Genomic DNA, 19,781 nt, shown 5'->3' with positions numbered 1-19,781 from the left:
ACTTACTAACTTCCATCTGCCACTTGTCTGCACATTCTGCTAACCTTTCTATGTCCTGTTGCAGTCAATTGATATCATCATCACCGTTTTCCACACCCCAAAGTTTGGTGTCATTGAGTATTCTAGCCTTGCCCTGCGCCTCTAAGCATATATCACCTTCTTTGTCTCTAATAGGCCCCACCCTGCCTCTTACTACCCGCTACTGTTTACATGCCGGTAGAAGATTTTTGGGTTCCCTTTTATGTTAACTGCCATTCTACTCTCATATTCTCTCTTTGCCAATCTTATTTTCATCTTCACATCCCCTCTCAACTTATTGTATTTGGTCTGGTCCTCCCTTGAAGAATTCACCTGACATGCATCATACACCCTCTTTTTTTGTTTCATCATCTTCTCTATCTCCCTTGTCATCCAAGGAGACCTTGCTTTAGTTCCCTTACCCTTCCCTCTTGTTGGACTGTACCTAGCCTGTACTTGGAACATCTCCTCCTTAAAGATCACCCATTGTTCCGTTACAGTTTTTCCTGTCAGTCTTTGGTTCCATTTTACCCTGGCTAGATCCTTTCACATCCCATTGAAGTTAGCCCTATTCCAGTAAAGAAGTTCCACTCTAGATTGTTCCTTGCTCCTCTCCATTGCTAATCTAAATCTTATGATACGATGATCACTCATACCCAAGTGTTCTTCCACAGACACTTGGTCGACCTAGCCCACCTCATTCCCCAGCACCAGATTCAACAATGCCTCCTTCCTAGTTGGGTCAAGAACATATTGGTCAAGGAAATTCTCCTGAACACATTTCAGAAATTCCTCCCGCTCCTTTCCCTTTACCTGTTATATCCGTGTATCTTAATGTTGTGTCCTTCAATAATCAGACAACAGACTGCAGGGAACGATCAACAGGTGTTTACTGAATGAGGGTTCAAACTGCAACTGACTGTACAGATCACTACTCAGTGCTATATACAGGTGTGGTCACTGCCGGTACTACAGGTTACAGGAGCTGTAAAAAGTAGTTCTCCCCCTTAAAGGTACATACATTACAATTCCTCCCCTTTTAGATTAACAGTACCATAACACTCATTTAACAATTAAATATCAAACTAATTACAATTAACACTTTTAACATGCAACATTAACTGGAAATAGTCTATTTATAAATTCAGTCTTTGGGGAGGCTTCCTGATTCTTTCTGGATAGCGCCTTTCCTGAGTGTCTTGCTCTTGGTGCGGAGGCGATTCTGGCCCCCTGTCGTCGGTTGGTTCATCAGCTTCCGATGCTATTGTTTCTGAGGTAGATGCGACCTGTACGTCGGGTTCCTCACCAGGTACGTATGGCCGAGACATGGGGTTGACTCGTTCCTGTGACTCTAGGATCTGGTCAGCATGGCGTCTCACAATGTTCTCCCCAACATCCACTGTGTACATTAGTGGGCCCTGCCGTGTGCATATCGTTCCTGGTTGCCATTTCTCTGTTCGGTAGTCGCGGGCCAAGACTGGTTGCCCTACATTGAAGCTCCTTGTCGGCTTCTCATTGATGTGCTGGAATTGCTTATTCTCAACATCTCTTCGTACATTTGGTCTGAGCGAATCCAGACGAGATCTCAACCTTCGGTTAAAGAACATCATGGCCGGGCCTGGTTGGTGATTGCATGTGTCGCATTTCTGTAGGCTAACAGGAAATTGTCCACCTTATGCTGCAGTGGAATGTCGTCATCGCACATGGCCTTTATTGCTTTTTTAAAGGTTTGTACGAACCTCTCAGCCAATCCATTTGTGGCTGGATAATACGGATCGGATGTGTAATGCCTTACCCCATTCCTTTTCATAAATCTTCGAAACTCTTCGGACACAAACTGTGGTCCATTATCAGAGCAAATCTGCTCTGGCAAGCCGTTCCTGGCAAAAATGGTCCGTAGGACTGCAATAGTTTTCTCCGTGGTGGTGGAGGACATTTTGATCACCTCAGGCCATTTCAAGTGCGCATCCACGGCTATTAAAAACATTGAGTCCATGAATGGACCAGCAAAATCAATATGCACCCGTTGCCATGGAGATGAGGGCCACTCCCATGGGTGTAGAGGGGCATGTGGTGGTGCATTTTGGACCTTCTGGCATCCTGAGCAGCTCTTTGTCAGGTCCTCGATTTGCTGATCGATCCCTGGCCACCACACATAAGCCCTAGCAAGGCTTTTCATTTTCACCCCTCCCAGATGACCTTTGTGAAGCTCATTGAGCACTCTCTCCCTTAACTTGGGTGGAATTACCACTCGGGATCCACACATCAAGGTCCCCTGGCATACTGACAGCTGTTCTCTTCTGGATGAGAATGCTGGCAACAGTGAGTCGCCATGTGCTGGCCATCCCTTCACCGTCAAATCATATACCCGAGACACTGTCGGGTCATTTCAGGTTTCCTTCTCTGTACCAGCGTTAGTTACTGGCAAGCATTCAATTATAGTCGAATGAAATATTTCGACAGGATCCACTGCTGGTGCTTCCTCCGCAGTAGGCAGTGGCAGGCGTGATAGCCCATCAGCGTTTCCATGCTGTTTCGTGCCCTTATACTCGATTTCATATTGGTGCGCCCCTAGAAAAAGGGACCATCTTTGTAGCCGTTGCGCAGTCATCGCCGGAACGCCCTTCTTTGGATTAAAGATGGAGACAAGTGGTTGGTGGTCAGTCAGCAAGGTGAACTTCTGCCCGTGCAGATAGTGATTGAACTTTTTCACTCCCCACACTAGGCTGAGGGCCTCCCTGTCAATCTGGGCGTAGTTACGCTCGGCTGAGGTTAGTGACCGAGACGCAAAGGCTACTGGCCTTTCCGAGCCATCCGGGAATTTGTGCGACAGCACCGCTCCAATGCCATAGGGTGATGCATCACATGCCAACCGAATTGGTAGTGCTGGGTTGAAATGAGCCAACACCTCTTTTGATGTGATCAATGCTTTGCTCTTCTGGAAAGCTCGTTTACATTCGTCACTCCACTTCCATGGTACCCCCGTTTGCAGTAGGGTGTTCAGTGGGTGTAGTACGGTAGACAAATTCGGCAAGAACTTATGGTAGTAGTTCACCAGCCCGAGGAACGACCTCAGTTGTGACACATTTTCCGGTGCTGGAGCCTTGACTACTGCCTCAATCTTTTCAGGGGACTTATGTAACCCCTCTTCATCAAAAACGTGGCCACAATACGAGATTTGCTTCTGGAAAAACTCGCATTTGTGGCGATTAGCTCGGAGCCCATATTCCTTCAATCTAGTGAGCACCTGCTCCAGGTTGGCGAGGTGATCACTGTCATTTTTGCCCATGACCAGGATGTCGTCCAAATAACACTGGGTCCCTGGAATCCCTTGCAGGACTCGTTCCATTGCCCTTTGCCAAATAGCCGGAGCTGATGCTACCCCGAACACCAGCCGGTTGTATTGGTGGAGACCTTTATGAGTGTTGATCATGAGGTACTGTTTCGAGGCTTCTTCTACCTCCATTTGCAGGTACGCCTGGGCCAGATCAATCTTAGTGAAGCGTTTCCCTCCAGATAGCGAGGCGAAAATATCTTCAATCCGCGGAAGTGGATATTGTACAGTGTGAAGGACTGGGTTCACTGTCACCTTAAAGTCCCCACAGATGCGTACCTTCTTTGGTTCCCCAGGCGTATTACTCAACAACCTCTTCATTACAGGAACGATGGGTGTAGCCCACTCGCTCCAGTCCACTTTGGACAGTACTCCTGAACGTTCCAAACCTTCCAGCTCTGCTTCGACGGCTGGGTGGATCGCATAAGGTACCGGTCTGGCCTTAAAAAACTTTGGGCTTGCATTTTCCCCTATTTTGATCGTCGCTGTTATGCCTTTTAGTGTTTCGAGTCCCTGCTGGAACAGTTCTTGTGCGTCAGTTAGCATTTTTGACAGTCGTCCAGGTGTGACATCATCATCCTTTTTGGCATCTACAGTCAGTGCTTGTATGGAATGCCAATCTAGCTGTATCTTCCGGATCCATTCACGTCCTAGTAGTGGTGGTCCTCCATCTGGCAATACATATAGGTCCATTTTTGGTGTTTCCTTGCCGTTATGTATAACGTTCACCCTTATTTTTCCTTTGGGGTAGACTTTTTGTCCCGTGTACATCTTCAAGACAATCTTTGTATCTCTCAAGGGTATATGTGAGAATAGCCGCTTGTAGCCCCTTCGGTTTATGACTGTTAGGGCTGATACTGTGTCCAATTCCATTTTCACTTGGACTCCTGCTATCTTGAGCGTGACCCAGATAGTTTGGTGATCCTCCATTTTGACCACATTATGTAGTTTCAGATATCCCAGCTCCTTTCTTCCGGAGTCTGTATCACTCTTCTGTTCGTCTGAACTACTCTCCGTCACCTTATGTACCTTCTTGTACTTCTCCTGTGGAGATTTCTTGCTGCTGGTTTTCTTTCCCGACCTGCAAACTCTTGCTATGTGTCCTACTTTTCCACACTGTCTGCACACTTTGTCCTTGAACCAGCAATCATTATGGTCGTGTGTTGTTCTGCCGCAGCGATAGCACTTCACTGTTCTGTATGACATTTCATTTGTGCCATATTCTTGCGGTCTCCGTTGTATCTCTGCAGCGCCCCATGCTGCTGCTTCGTGTGATACTGCAATGCTGAAAGCCTTGTCCAGCGAAAGATCCATTTCTGATAGAAGCCGTTTCTGGGTTCCTTCACTTTGAAGCCCACACACAAACTTGTCCCTTAAAGTATCTGCTAGTCCCGTTCCAAACTGGCAGTGTTTCGATAGCTTGCGCAGTTCCGGTAAATGCTCAGCATTACTTTCATCTTTATGCTGCGTTCTTTTGTGAAACTTAAATCTTTCTGCTATCAGCAGCGGTGTGGGGTTTAAGTGCTCCTGTAGGATTGACACTATGGCCTAGAAATTCAGTTGCGTTTGCGCCCAATTAGGGGCGAAAGAGTGGGTTGCACCGGAAGTTGCGTCGCGCCCGAAATTAGGTGGGCCCTAACATCGGCATTAGCCGGTAGCGCTGCGCCGGCACCGATGACGTCATCGGTGTGCGCAGTGCCCCGGTACTGCCCGAAACCACGCCGATCCCCATCTTCAGTAGCGGCCGCCTCTTCCGTGGTGGGCGCTAACAACATCGGGAGACCGGGTCCTTACTGCAGCCTTAGCGGCGCAAGTTAAGGGGGAGGTGCGGGGCGGCCGCTTTTTCGGCGGCCGCCTGCCCGCACCTCCTTCCCCGGCCTCCTCCACCGCCCCCCCCGCGGCATTGCCGGCTGGTTTCCGTGGAGCCCGGCACTTCTCCGTTGTGCCGGGCTCTTTTGCCGGCACTTGCAATCGGGGCTCCGGCCGTTGCAGGCACCTCCCCCTTAAGAGAAGGGGGAGGCCTGCAGTACAGCAGCCTGCCGCACTGCATCGGGTGGCGCAGCGGGACCGGGAGCGCTGAAATTCACTTTCAGCGCCCCAAGCGGGGCGGACACACCCTGTACCAGCGCCCGGTTCCGCTTTGGGGCGCTGAAAGTGAATATGGGGCGGGCACAACTGGCTCCGCGGCGGGCGCAAAATTTTCAGCGCAAACGTGCTGGCGGGGCTATACCCAATTTCTAGGCCTATGTTTTCAAAATCCTTTTCTACTGGCTTTTCTGGGGTTACTAGGTTTCGTAGTAAGCCATACGTTTTTGCACCCATTGAATTCAACAATACCAGCGCTTTCTTGTCATCTGGCACTTCATTCGCCTTGCAGTATACTTCTATGCGTTCGACATATGTCGTCCAATCTTCAACTTCATTGTCAAACGCTGTGATACTGCCACTCTTTGGCATTTTTGGGTGTGGTTAGACTGGCTTAAAATGGCGTCTCCCGCGCTTTCCTTTCTTCCCCGCTGCGGCTTAAAATGGCATCTCCCGCACTTTCCTTTCTTCCCCGCTGCGGCTTAAAATGGCGTCTCCAGCGCTGCTGCCAACGCCACTCTCGGCGGTCCTCGTGGCAAATGGCGACGCCCTGTGGGTTTCGTGCGCTGCTCCTGCACTGCTGCCAATGCCGCTCTCTGCGGTCCTCGTGGCAATGGCAGCGCCTCGCATTTTCCTGCGCACCTCTCTCCCCCGTTGACGCTGCTCGGCCCTTGAACACCGGCTGTGCTCTGCTCTCTCTCGTCTCTCTCCCCGTTGACGCCGCTCGGTCCTGAACACCGGCTGTGTCCTGTGCGCTCTGCCCTCTCTCTCTCCCCCGTCGATGCTGCTCAGCCTTTTTCTGTGCCGCTTGGTCGGCTCTAGCCGCCGCTGTCCGGGAAGGGTCTGCGCAGTACCTGTTGCCAGCCCATTTTGCTGGACCACCGTGATTGGAAAGCCAAGCCTGGCTCCTGACAGCCTCCCCTGCGATGCTCAAATCTCCGCTGGATGACTGGGCGGTTGCCCGTGGTCAACGCCCGTGCTTCTGGACTCGACCTCCTTCCACTGTTCTCCAGGAGCGAATCCCTGGGAGATGATGCAGAGTTGCAGGTAGGTTCGATTCTGCGTCGTCGCCAATGTTATATCCGTGTATCTTAATGTTGTGTCCTTCAATAATCAGACAACAGACTGTAGGGAACAATCAACAGGTGTTTACTGAATGAGCGTTCAAACTGCAACTGACTGTACAGATCACTACTCAGTGCTATATACAGGTGTGGTCACTGCCGGTACTACAGGATACAGGAGCTGTAAAAAGTAGTTCTCCCCCTTAAAGGTACATACATTACATTACCCTAGCATTATCCCAATCGATATTTGGGTAATTAAAGTCCCCCAATATCACCACACTACAGCTCTTGCATATCTCTGCGATTTCCCTGCAGATTAGCTCTTCTACTTCCCTCTCACTATTTGGAGGCCTATAGAATACCCCCAATAACGTGATCATACCCTTTTAGCTCCTCAACTCTAACCAAATGGATTCTGTCTTTGTTCCCTTTCCAACACTACAATGTCTTGCTTAATCAGCACTGCCACCCCACCTCCCTTTCTTCCTTCCTTATCTATTCTGAACACCCTGTACCCTTGAATATTAAGTGCCCAGTCCTCACCGCTTTCAAGCCATATTTCTGTTATTGCCAAAACATCATATTGCCACACGGCTAATTGTGCTTGTAGCTCACCAACCTTATTCACCACACTTTGTGCATTTACGTACATGCATTCTAAACCCATTTTTGAATTTTTCATAGCCTTTCTTAGTCTGCTCCTATCTAATATAGCACTACTTCAGCCTCTGGTACTATCTGTCAGTTGTTGGGAAATTACTGGAATCTATCAGAGACAAAATGATTGAGCACTTGAACAAGTACGAGCTGATCAAAGGAAATCAATGTGGATTTGTGAAGAGTAGGTCATGTCTGACTAACCTGGATGAATTTTTGAGGTCTCTAATAAGGTAAACATGGGAGTGTCTATGGATGTTGTCTATGGATTTCCAGAAGGCATTTAATAAGGTTCAGCACAAGAGATGATTAGCAAAATTAAAAGCATAAAAAATTGAAAATCACCTTGTGACAAGGGTTGGGAATTGGTTGGGAGGTAGGAGACAGAGACTGGGATAAAGGGAACGTACTCTGATTGGCAGGATGTGTCATGGGTTGTCCCTGGGTATCTGTACTGGAGCCTCAGCTTTTCACCATATACACCATTGACTGGGATGAATATAAAAACATAGAAACATAGAAGGTAGGAGCAGGAGTAGGCCATTCGGCCCCTCGAGCCTGCTCCGCCATTCAATGCGATCATGGCTGATCATCCAAATTCAGTACCCGGTCCCTGCTTTCTCCCCATATCCCTTGATCCCTTTATCCTTGAGAAATATATCCAACTCCTTCTTGAATATATTTAATGAATTGGCCTCAACTGCCTTCTGTGGTAGAGAATTCCACAGGTTCACCACTCTCTGGGTGAAGAAATTCCTCCTCATTTCTGTCCTAAATGGCCTACACCTTATCCTTAGACTGTGACCCCCTGGTTCTGGACTCCCCAACCATCGGGAACATTCTTCCTGCATCTAGTCTGTCCAGTCCTGTCAGAATTTTATAAGTTTCAATGAGATCCCCTCTCATTCTTCTAAACTCCAGCAAGTACAAGCCCAATCAATCCAATCTCTCCTCATACGTCATTCCTGCCATCCCAGGTATCAGCCTGGTGAATCTTTGCTGAACTCCTTCCATGGCAAGAACATCCTTCCTCAGATAAGGTGACCAAAACTGCACACAATACTCAAGATGTGGTCTCACCAAGGCCCTGTACAACTGCAGCAAGACATCCTTGTTCCTGTACTCAAACCCTCTCGCTACGAAGGCCAACATACCATTTGCCCTCTTAACCGCCTGCTGCACCTGCATGCTCACCTTCAGCGAGAGGAGAAGAGAGGTGAAGGAAGAGAGAGTTTTATATTCAAGTTCCCAGGTGATGTTAAATTAGGAGGCACAGTAAGATGTGTAGATGGCTGCAGGAAGTTACAAAGGGACAGAGACAGATTAAGTGAGTGGGCAACACTGTGGCAGATGGAGCTCAATGTGGGGAAATGTGAGGTCGTCCACTTGGGATGCAAGAAAGATAAATCCGAGTGTGAGAGACTGGGAACTGTGGAGGAGCAGAGGGATTTGGGAGTCGATGTACACAAATCACTAAAAGCCAGGGCACAGATACAGAAAGTAATGACAATGGTAATGGAATGTTGTCCTTTATCTCGAGGGGCTGGAGTACAAAGGGGGGAAATGATGCTTCAGTTGTACAGAGCCTGGGTCAGAGCCCATCTGGAGAACTGTGTTCAGTACTGGGCACTGATCCTCAGGAAGGAGAGACTGGCCTTGGAGGGGGTGCAGTGCAGATTCACCAGAATGATACTGGGGCTTGAAGGCTTCAATTATGAGGTCAGGTTGCATAAACTTGGTTTCGAACATTGAGGGGTGATCTGATCAGGGTATTTATAATGAGAAAGGGATTCCCTAATGTCCAAATAGAAACTATTTTCTCTGGTAGGCGAGTCCAGAACAAGAAGGCATCACCTTCAAATTAAGGCTCGGCCACCTAGGAGTGAAATCAGGAAGCACTTTTTCACAAAAGGGTAGTGGAAATCTGCCCAGGGTGATTGAAGTGGACCCTGTGATATAATAGAATTTTCTGCCCTGTCAGACTTGGACATCTTGTCGATCCATCTTTTAAAAATTACATAGAATACACAGCACAGAAACAGGCCATTCGGCCCAACCAGTCCATGCCGGTGTTTGTGCTCCACTCAAGCCTCCTCCCGTCTTTCCTCATCTAAATCTATCCACATAACCCTCTATTCCTTCCCCCTCATGTGCTTATCTAGCCTCTCCTTAAATGCATCTACACTATTCGACTCAACGGGATTCTTTTATTTTTCCTACCACCGATGTTAAGCTGACTGGTCTATTGTTCCTTGAACATATTCTATCTCCTTTCTTAAATATAGGTATTACGTTAGCTATCCGCCAGTCCTCTGGCACGACACCTTTTCGTAAAGAATTATTAAATATGTGTAACAGTGTCTCTGCTATTTCTTTGGATTCTTTTAAGATGCGCGGATGAAATCCATCTGGACCAGGGGATTTATCTTCTTTTGAATTTGATTAGTTTACTTAATATTTCTCTTTTTATTTTAAATACAGTTATATCATTTCTAATCACAGCTTCCGATGTCATGCCCACCTGCTCTGTCTCCATGGTAAATACTGAAGCAAAGTAATTAATATTTCTGCCATTTTGCCTGTGAGATTATCCTGTCCATCCCTTCGTGGCCCTATTTCCATCCCAACTTTCCTTTTTTTAATTTATGTGTCTGTAGAACATTTTACTATTTTGTTTTGGATTCCTTGATAATTTAATTTCATAGTTCCTCTTTGCCTTCCTAATTGTTTTTTTGACTTCTCTCCTAATCTCTTTGTATTCTCTCTTGTCATGCTCATCCCTGCTGTCCACGTACTTAGTGTGTGCCTCTTTCCTTAACCTCAATTTGTCCCTCATGTCTTTATTCATTCATGGTGACCCATTACTGTTTAGTCTGTTCTTTTTTTTAGCGGAATATATTATTCCTGGACTCTGTTGAACACCATTTTAAATGTTTCCCATTGCTGTTCTACATCAGTGTTTCCCATTATTGTTGTCCATTTGATTTTCCCAAGTTCTATTCTCAGCTCCTCAAAATCAGCTTTTCTCTAATCTATTACCCTGGTCTTTGTCATGGTTGTGTCATTATCATTTATTATCTTAAAGCATATTATATTATGGTCACTATTGCCTCGATGTTCCCCTACTTTTACTTCTCTTATCTGCTCTGGTTCATTCCCCATTACTAGATCAAGTAGCAAATCCTCCCTTCTTGGACTTCTTTCACACTGGGTTAGAAAGGAGTCCTGTACACATTGTACGAACTCCATTCACTTATCCCCTTTACCTATCTCTTCTGGCCAATTAAGTTTGGGACAATTGAAATCCCCCATGATTATTATTCTATGTGTTTTACGTTGTTTGATTGTTTCGTCCTCCACCTCCCTTTCTCCATTAGTATGACTGATCCTTTATTATCTTTTATCTCTATTCACATGGATTCAATTTCTGTCTTTCTACTGCCATTCTGTTATCTCTAATAAGTACAGATACTCCACCTCGCCCTTTTCCCTCTGTATCTTTTCTAAATATGTTATACCCTGCAATGTTTAAATCCCAGTCTTATTTTTTCTGTAACCATGACTCAGTAATCCGTACTATTTCTGGTTCCTTGCAACATATTACTGCCTCCAGTTCCCCTTTTTTATTATGGGCAATCTGTTCTTGGAACACAGTTCCAAGATTGCACTCACTTCATAACAAGTCCTCAATCAGCTCGTCTTATCATGAAGATATCAAGGACTAGACACACTGGGGGAAAAATTGGGTGAGTAGCGCCACCTGTTAGCGCCTAAAGAGGCAGTCAGTGGCTGTAGCACCAGTGGCTGCGCCTCCCGTGATATTCAGCAGGGGCGCTAATGGTGGCGTTAGCCATTTGCGCTGCGCCACCACCAATGACATCATCGGTGTGCGCAGCGCCCCATTCGCGCCCCGTTCGCGATATTTGGTAGCGAACTCCGCAGTTGCGCCGTTCGCTACCCGCGCCCGGTTCACGGGGCCTTGCTGTGCCGGCAGCGGTGCAAGTTAAGGTGGAGGTGCGGGGCGGCCGCCTTTTTCAGCGGCCGCCTGCCAGCACCTCCGTCCCCGGCCTCCTGACCGCCCCCCCCCCCGCGGCATTGCCGGCTGTTTCCCGAGAGCCCGGCACTTCTCCTTGGTGCCGGGCTTGTTTACCGGCACTCGCGAGCGGGGATCGCGCTGTTGCAGGCCCCTCCCCCTTAACAATGGGAGGAAGGCCTGCAGTACCGCAGCGTGCCGTGCTGCAGCGTGTGGCGCTGCGGCACGTTGCGCTGCGATATTCAGTTTCAGTGCGCTAAGAGGGACGCGGAGCGCCTCGAGCCTCACCCCGTCTCCCTCTAGGGGCAATGAAACTGAATATCTGACGATCGCTAAAGCCTCGAACGCTGTGCTAAATCCTGCGCTCAGGCGACTTTGGCACCACTTTGGCGCCCCAACCCAATTTCTAGGCCACTGTGTTTAAAAGAAAGCTGATATAATTGACATTTATCCAGAATATCAAACTATCGCCCAGTTATGGATGTTATTAACATCAGCAGAAACAAACCCCAACTATCAGAATGAACATGGTTCAGTCCTGGTTGTGATTAACAGCAGCAAAACTGCAGAATCCAACCCTTGCAGTCATTTGTGAACTCGCTGGTGTCTCAGCAGGTGGGATGAATAAGTGAATCTCATCCCACACACTGAGCATGTGAATGGCCTCTCCCCAGTGTGAACTCACTAGTGAATCTGCAGGTTGGATGACCGAGTGAATCTCTTCCCACACACAGCGCAGGTGAACAGCCTTTCCCCAGTGTGAATGCGCTGGTGTGTCAGCAGTTCCCTTCTGCATTTAAAGCTCTTCTCACAGTTAGAACATTGAAAAGGTCTCTTATCAGAGTGAACCCATTGGTGGTCAATCAGGGTGGATGAATTAAAAAATCCCTTCCCACACACGGAGCAGGTGAACAGTCTCTCCCCAGTGTGAGTGCATTCATGTCTCAGCAGATCACTTCTGCTTTTAAAGCTCTTCTCACAGTAAGAACATTTAAAAGGTCTCTTATCAGAGTGACCACGTTGGTGTTCAATGAGGTGAGATGACTGAGTGAATCCCTTCCCACACACGGAGCAGGTGAACGGCATCTCCCCAGTGTGACTGCGTTGATGAGTTTCCAGCTCACATGGGTAATTGAATCCCTTCCCACAGTCCCCACATTTCCACGGTTTCTCCGTGGTGCGGGTGTCCTTGAGTCCCTCGGTTGAAGGCTCGGTCACACACAGAACACGTGTACGGTTTCTCCCCGCTGTGAACGGTGCAATGTTTTTTCAGACTGTGTAACTGGTTAAAGCTCTTTCCACAGTCAGTGCACTGGAACACTCTCACTCGGGTGTGTGTGTCTCGGTGCTTTTCCAGTCATACTGATGTTTGAAATCTTTTCCCACAGACAGAATAGACAAACATTTCTCCTTCCACATTCAGAGGCTGATGATATTCGGGTTCTGATGATTGGAGTGACTGTCAGACCTTGATGTGATGTTTGGTTTGAGTTTGCGGAGTGTAAATGCTGCCCTTCTCACTGCCTGTAAAAGGAGTTTACAAAAGCCATCACTGAGAGTCCAGGGTAGAAATTGACAAGATTCTCTCCTCCTGGTTCCTGGCCAAGGGGGCCGCGCATGCGCCCTGCTGCCCCCTGAGCCTCTCAAGATGGCGGCGGTTACCCCGGGCCTGTCACCGGGAGAAAGCCCCGCAGCTGCCGCCCCGCTCGGGTCAAACGCCTGGCCCGGAGGCTCTTGTTTGGGCCTGAGGCCCACCCCGGGTGTGTGTGAAGCGGATAATGTTGAGTGTTTTAATTACGGAGCCTGGGGCCGCACTCGGGGTGTGAGCAGCCCACGCCCCCCCCCGGGGTTCATGAACCCGCTCCCTGAGCTCTCTCACCTGATGTGTCAGCGGCTGCTGCCAAGGTCCGCGCATGTTCAGCTCACACCGCCCGGGTGATTGACGGAGCTCCGGACCAATAGGAAGAGCGGGGCGGGGCGGCGGGTCCTCCAACCAATGGCGGTGCAGCAAGGGGGCGGGACCTGGTGAGTAGCTCAGGTGCGCTGGGGCCGATTGTGACGCGCTGTCCCCAGGTGAGAGCAGCTCAGTCAGCACAGAGCTGGGGCTGGAATCTGGGAGAGGGGCCACAGTCAGCACAGAGCTGGGGCTGGAATCTGGGAGAGGGGCCACAGTCAGCACAGAGCTGGGGCTGGAATCTGGGAGAGGGGCCACAGTCAGCACAGAGCTGGGGCTGGAATCTGGGAGAGGGGCCGCAGTCAGCACAGAGCTGGGGCTGGAATCCGGGAGAGGGGCCACAGTCAGCACAGAGCTGGGGCTGGAATCTGGGAGAGGGGCCACAGTCAGCACAGAGCTGGGGCTGGAATCTGGGAGAAGGGCCACAGTCAGCGGGCCCGGCAAATGGCCAGAGCCACAGCAGCTTCACTAAAGAAGTTTATTTAAAGACAAATTTCCTGCAGTTTCACAGACAGCCTTGGTCACTCTGCAAAAACTGAAATGTTTAATAATGAAATAAGGGAGTGAAAACCATCAGGTGAGTCAGTTTAAAAAGACAGTCCCTGACTAGAGATTGCTGGATGCTGACACTCGGTGCTCACAAGGATAGAATGTCCCATTCCCCGGGCACTGACATCCAGCACCTCGATGACAGCAAATATTCACAAAACAATGGCAATATAACTTGCAGCAGAGATGGTTAAGTGGAGATGTGATAAAGATGTTAAAATTACGAGGGTTTTTTAAGAGCAAAGAAGGAGAAACTATTGTCGCTGGCAGGAGGGTCGGAAACGAGAGGACACAGATTTCAGATAATTGGCAAAAGAATCCAGAGGGGGAATGAGGAGACATTTTTTTGTGCAGCGAGTTGTTATAATCTGGATTGCACTGCCTGAATGGGTAGTTGTGATATCCGAGTGGTAAGGTCAGAAACTGAGATAAGCCAGACTTCAGGAACCAAAACTTTAACTTTTTAATTACACGGTTTAGGAGAGAAACATCTCTTACAGGCTGCAAAGCAAAGCACTTCCAATTCTTACTGCACGAGCAAGATGGAGGATCAACCTCTGAGTCATACCCAGAATGCAATGCCACTACCTTAATAAGTGGTGTGCCAGGACATTACCTTAAAACACTGGTAATTGTGATCCCTTACTATTTGTCTCCATCTGGTGGATAATTTAAGCATTACATCCCAGATTACTATATCAGTCGAAGCAGATTCAATAGTGACTTTCAAAAAGGAATTGGATAGATACTTGAAAGCAAAATTTTGCAGGGCTGTGTGGAAAGAGCAGGGCAGTGGGACTAATTGCATCGCTTTCAGAGAGCCGGCACCAGCACAATGGGCCGAAAGGCATCCTACAGTGCTCTGTGATTACGTAACATCAGCTTCTCTCTGCTCACTAGCACTGAGAGAACAGCGAATAATCTTTATATCCAGCCCAGTTATTGGGGGCTCTTAACATTAACAAGCCCCAGTTGCCTGAATTAACATGGTTCAGTCCTGGATGTGATTAAAGGCATCGGAATCAGTCAAATCGAACCACCGCAGTCACAATGTGGACACTCTGGTGTGTCAGCGGGTGGGATACACCAGGGAATCCCTTTCCACACACTGAGGCTTACTCCAATGATCGGAAGTCACAGGGTTTCAGATAGCATATAATCAAGCTCACAAGAACACAAATTGATTCTGCAGGCTTTATAAGGGCGCTGCATAACACAGATCTGGTGATAATTTCCTCAATCTGGAGAACAGAAGTACAGTGGATTCACGCCTGATCTTCTCCAGTCTGTTCCAACTGACAATGTGGCCTGTTCTTATACACAAGCTTGGTTACTGCTCCGGAAATGGGATTGTTTGGAGCTGTCTGTTGACCACCTCCTGAACTCCTACTAATTGGGGGAATTTAGTTCATCTGTGACCAAATAGAAGGATACTTCAGATGAATACGTGGCTAGAGGAATGGTGCCAGGGGGAGGGATTCAAGTTCCTGGGACATTGGAACCGGTTCTGGGGGAGGTGGGACCAGTTCAAACCGGACGGATTGCACCTGGGCAGGGCTGGAACCGATGTCCTAGGGGGAGTGTTTGCTAGTGCTGTGGGGGAGGGTTTAAACTAAAATGGCAGAGGGTTGGGAACCTGAGCAGGGAGACAGAGGAAAGGGAAACAAGGCTAAAAGCAAAAGATAGGAAGGAGAAAAACAAAAGTGGCAGTCAGAGAAATCAACGGTTTAAATCAAACATGGCCACAGTAAATAATAATTCTAATAGGTCTAAGAGCGTTAAAAAAACAAGCCTGAAGGCTTTGCGTCTTAATGCGAGGAGCATTTGTAATAAGGTGGATGAATTGGCTGCGCAAATAGAAGTTAACAAATACGATTTGGTTGGGATTACGGAAACATGGCTCAAGGAAGGCCAGGACTGGGAACTCAACATCCAGGGGTATTTGATATTCAGGAAAGATAGGCAAAAAGGAAAGGGAGGTGGGGTAGCATTACTGGTTAAAGAAGGGATTAACACAATTGTAATGAAGGCTATCAGCTCTGATGAGGTGGAATCTGTATGGGTAGAATTGAGAAATACTAAGGGGAAAAAAACGTTAGTGGGAGTGGTTTATAGACCTTCAAACAGTAAGGCGGAGGTTGGGGATGGCATTAAAAGGGAAATTAAAGAAGCGTGCAATAAGGGCACAGCAGTCATCATGGGTGACTTTAATCTACATATAGATTGGGCCAACCAAATTAGTAACAATGCTGTGGAGGAGGAATTCCTGGAGTGTTTACGGGATGGTTTCCTGGACCAATATGTCAAGGAACCAACCAGAGATCAGGCCATCTTAGACTGGGTATTATGTAACGAGGAAGGATTCATTGGCAATCTTGTTGTACGAGGCCCCTTGGGTCGGAGCGATCATAATATGATCGAATTCTTCATTAAGATGGAGAATGAAGTAGTTGACTCGGAGACTAGGGTCCTCAATTTAAATAAAGGAAACTACGATGGTCTGAGGAGCGAGTTGGGTAGGATTGATTGGGGAATGGCACTCAAAGAGTTGATGGTGGATAGGCAATGGCAAACATTCAAAGACCGAATGGATGAACTACAGAATTTGTTCATCCCAGTTTGGCATAAAAATAAAACAAAAAAGGTGACCCAACCGTGTCTAACAAGGGAAATTAGGGATAGCATAAGGTCCAAGGAGAGGGCATATAAATTGGCCAGAAAAAGCAATAATCCTGAGGATTGGGAGCAGTTTAGGATTCAACAAAGGAGGACAAAGGGATAAATTAAGAAAGGGAGAATAGAATATGAGAGTAAGCTTGCAGGGAACATAAAAACTGACTGTAAAAGCTTTTATAGATATGTGAAGAGAAAAAGATTGGTGAAGTCAAGCGTAGGTCCCCTGCAGTCAGAATCGGGGGAATTTATAATGGGGAGCAAAGAAATGGCAGACCAACTAAATACATATTTTGGTTCTGTCTTCACAAAGGAGGACACAAATAACCTCCCAGAGATGCCGGGGAACATAGGGTCTGATGAAAGGGTGGAACTGAAAGAAATCAGTATTTGTAGGGAAATGGTGTTAGGAAAATTGATGGGACTGAAGGCCGATAAATCCCCAGGGCCTGATAATCTACATCCCAGTGTACTTAAGGAAGTGGCCCTAGAAATAGTAGATGCATTGCTGGTCATCTTCCAGAACTCGATAGACTCTGGAACGGTACCCATGGATTGGCGGGTAGCTAATGTTACCCCACTATTCAAAAAAAGGTGGTAGAGAAAAGGCGGGGAATTATAGGCCGGTAAGCTTGACATCGGTAGTGGGGAAAATGCTGGAGTCCATTATAAAAGATGTAATAGCAGAGCACTTGGAAAGCAGTGACTGGATCGGACAAAGTCAACATGGATTTACAAAAGGTGAATCATGCTTGACTAATCTACTGGAATTTTTTGAGGATGTAACTGGTAAAATAGATAAGGGAGAACCAGTGGATGTGGTGTATTTGGACTTTCAGAAGGCTTTCGATAACGTCCCGCATAAGAGATTAGCGTGCAAAATTAAGGCACATGGGATTGGGGGCAAGGTATTGACTTGGATAGAGAACTGGTTGGCGGACAGAAAGCAAAGAGTTGGAATAAACGGGTCGTTTTCCGAGTGGCAGGCAGTGACTAGTGGGGTACCGCAAGGATCGGTCCTAGGGCCCCAGCTGTTCACAATACATATTAATGATCTGGACGAGGGAATTGGATGTAATATCTCCAAATTTGCAGACGACACAAAGCTGGGTGGGAGGGTATGCTGTGAGGAGGATGTCGTGAAACTGCAGTACGATTTGGGCAGGTTGGGTGATTGGGCAGAAACATGGCAAATGCACTATAATGTGGATAAATGTGAGGTTATCCACTTTGGTGCCAAAAACAGGAAGGCAGGTTATTATTTGAATGGCAATGGATTGGGAGAAGGGGAAGTGCAAAGAGACCTGGGTGTTCTTGTGCACCAGTCGCTGAAGGTAAGCATGCAGGTGCAGCAGGCGGTTAAGAAGGCAAATGGTATGTTGGCCTTCGTAGCGAGAGGGTTTGAGTACAAGAACAAGGATGTCTTGCTGCAGTTGTACAAGGCCTTGGTGAGACCGCACCTTGAGTATTGTGTGCAGTTTTGGTTGCCTTACCTGAGGAAGGATGTTCTTGCCATGGAAGGAGTGCAGCGAAGATTCACCAGGCTGATACCTGGGATGGCAGGAATGACGTATGAGGAGAGATTGTGTCGATTGGGCTTATACTCAGTGGAGTTTAGAAGATTGAGAGGGGATCTCATCGAAACCTATAAAATTCTGTCAGGCCTGGACAGACTAGATGCAGGAAGGATGTTTCTGATGGCTGGGGAGTCCAGAACCAGGGGTCATAGTCTAAGGATAAGGGGTAAGCCATTTAGGACTGAAATGAGGAGGAATTTCTTCACCCAGAGAGTGGTGAACCTGTGGAATTCTCTGCCACAGAGGGCGGTGGAGGCCAGTTCATTAAGTATATTCAAGAAAGAGTTGGATATATTTCTTAAGTCTAAAGGGATCAAGGGATATGGGGAGAAGGCAGGGACAGGGTACTGAATTTGGATGATCAGCCATGATCTCATTGAATGGCGGAGCAGGCTCGAAGGGCCGAATGGCCTACTCCTGCTCCTATCTTTTATGTTTCTATGACCACAAACACATCTGGTTATCACACCTATATGGTCCGTGAGCTTATTATTTGATTAACACCCAGACATTGTGCCTTTACTTGTCTGCCACTTCATCCCATAAGAGGGGTACAGGGGCTCAGCAATGTTTCATTCATCAGAAAAAGAAAAAGTACAGCAGCGCACTGGTCAGCTTAACAGAATCTCATCATATTTATGGGGCCATAAATATAAGATGGTCACTAATAAATCCAGTAGGGAATTCAGGATAAATTTCTTTACCCACACCTCCATCCCCCACCAGGACGGCCTTCGGGTGATCCGTTTCTTCCTTGAACAGAGGCCCAACCAGTTCCCATCCACCACCACCCTCCTCTGCCTGGCTGAACTTGTTCTCACATTGAACAACTTCTCCTTTGACTCCACTCACTTCCTCCAAATTAAAGGTGTTGCAATGGGAACCTGCATGGGCCCTAGCTATGCCTGCCTGTTCATGGGATATGTGGAACATTCTTTGTTCCAGTCCTACTCAGGTTCCCTCCCTCACCTCTTTTTCCGGTACATCGATGACTGTATCGGTGCCGTTTTCTGCTCTCGCCCTGAACTAGATAAGTTCATTCACTTTACTTCCAATTTCCACCCTTCCCTCACCTTCACACGGTCCATCTCCGACACTTCCCTTCCCTTCCTTGACTTCTCCGTCTCCAGTTCTGGCGGTCGGCTTTCGACAAACATCCACTACAAGCCCACCAACTCCCACAGCTACCTGGACTACACTTCCTCCCACCCCGCTTCCTGTAAGGACTCTATTCCATTCTCCCAGTTTCTCCGTCTCCGCCGCATCTGCTCCGACAATGCCACCTTTCACACCAGTGCTTCAGACATGTCTTCCTTCTCCTCAACCGAGGATTCCCCTCTACTGTGGTTGACATGGCCCTTGACCGTGTCCTTTCTATTTCCCGCACTTCTGCTCTCACCTCTTCCCCTCCCTCCCAGAACCACGATAGGGTTCCCCTTGTCCTCACCTTTCACCCCACCAGCCTCCACATTCAACGGATCATCCTCCGCCATTTCCGCCACCTCCAACGTGATCCCACCACCAAACACATCTTCCCCTCACCTCGCCTTTCAGCATTCCGACGGGACCGCTCCCTCCACAACAACCTGGTCCACTCCTCAATCACCCCCAACAGCCCTTCTCCTTCATCTGGCACCTTCCCGTGCAAGCGCAGGAGATATATAGAAACATAGAAAACACAGAAGTTAGGAGCAGGAGTCGGCCTTTCGGCCTGCTCCGCCATTCAATGCGATCATGGCTGATCATCCAAATTCAGTACCCAGTCCCTGCTTTCTCCCCATACCCCTTGATCCCTTTAGCCTTGAGAAATATATCCAACTCCTTCTTGAATATA

Source organism: Somniosus microcephalus, chromosome 4, assembly GCF_052327205.1.
Source record: "Somniosus microcephalus isolate GS21.2 chromosome 4, FLI_Smic_1.0, whole genome shotgun sequence".
NCBI lineage: Eukaryota > Metazoa > Chordata > Chondrichthyes > Squaliformes > Somniosidae > Somniosus > Somniosus microcephalus.
The sequence above is the reverse complement of the archived record's forward strand: the minus strand, read 5'-3'. Positions refer to the sequence as shown.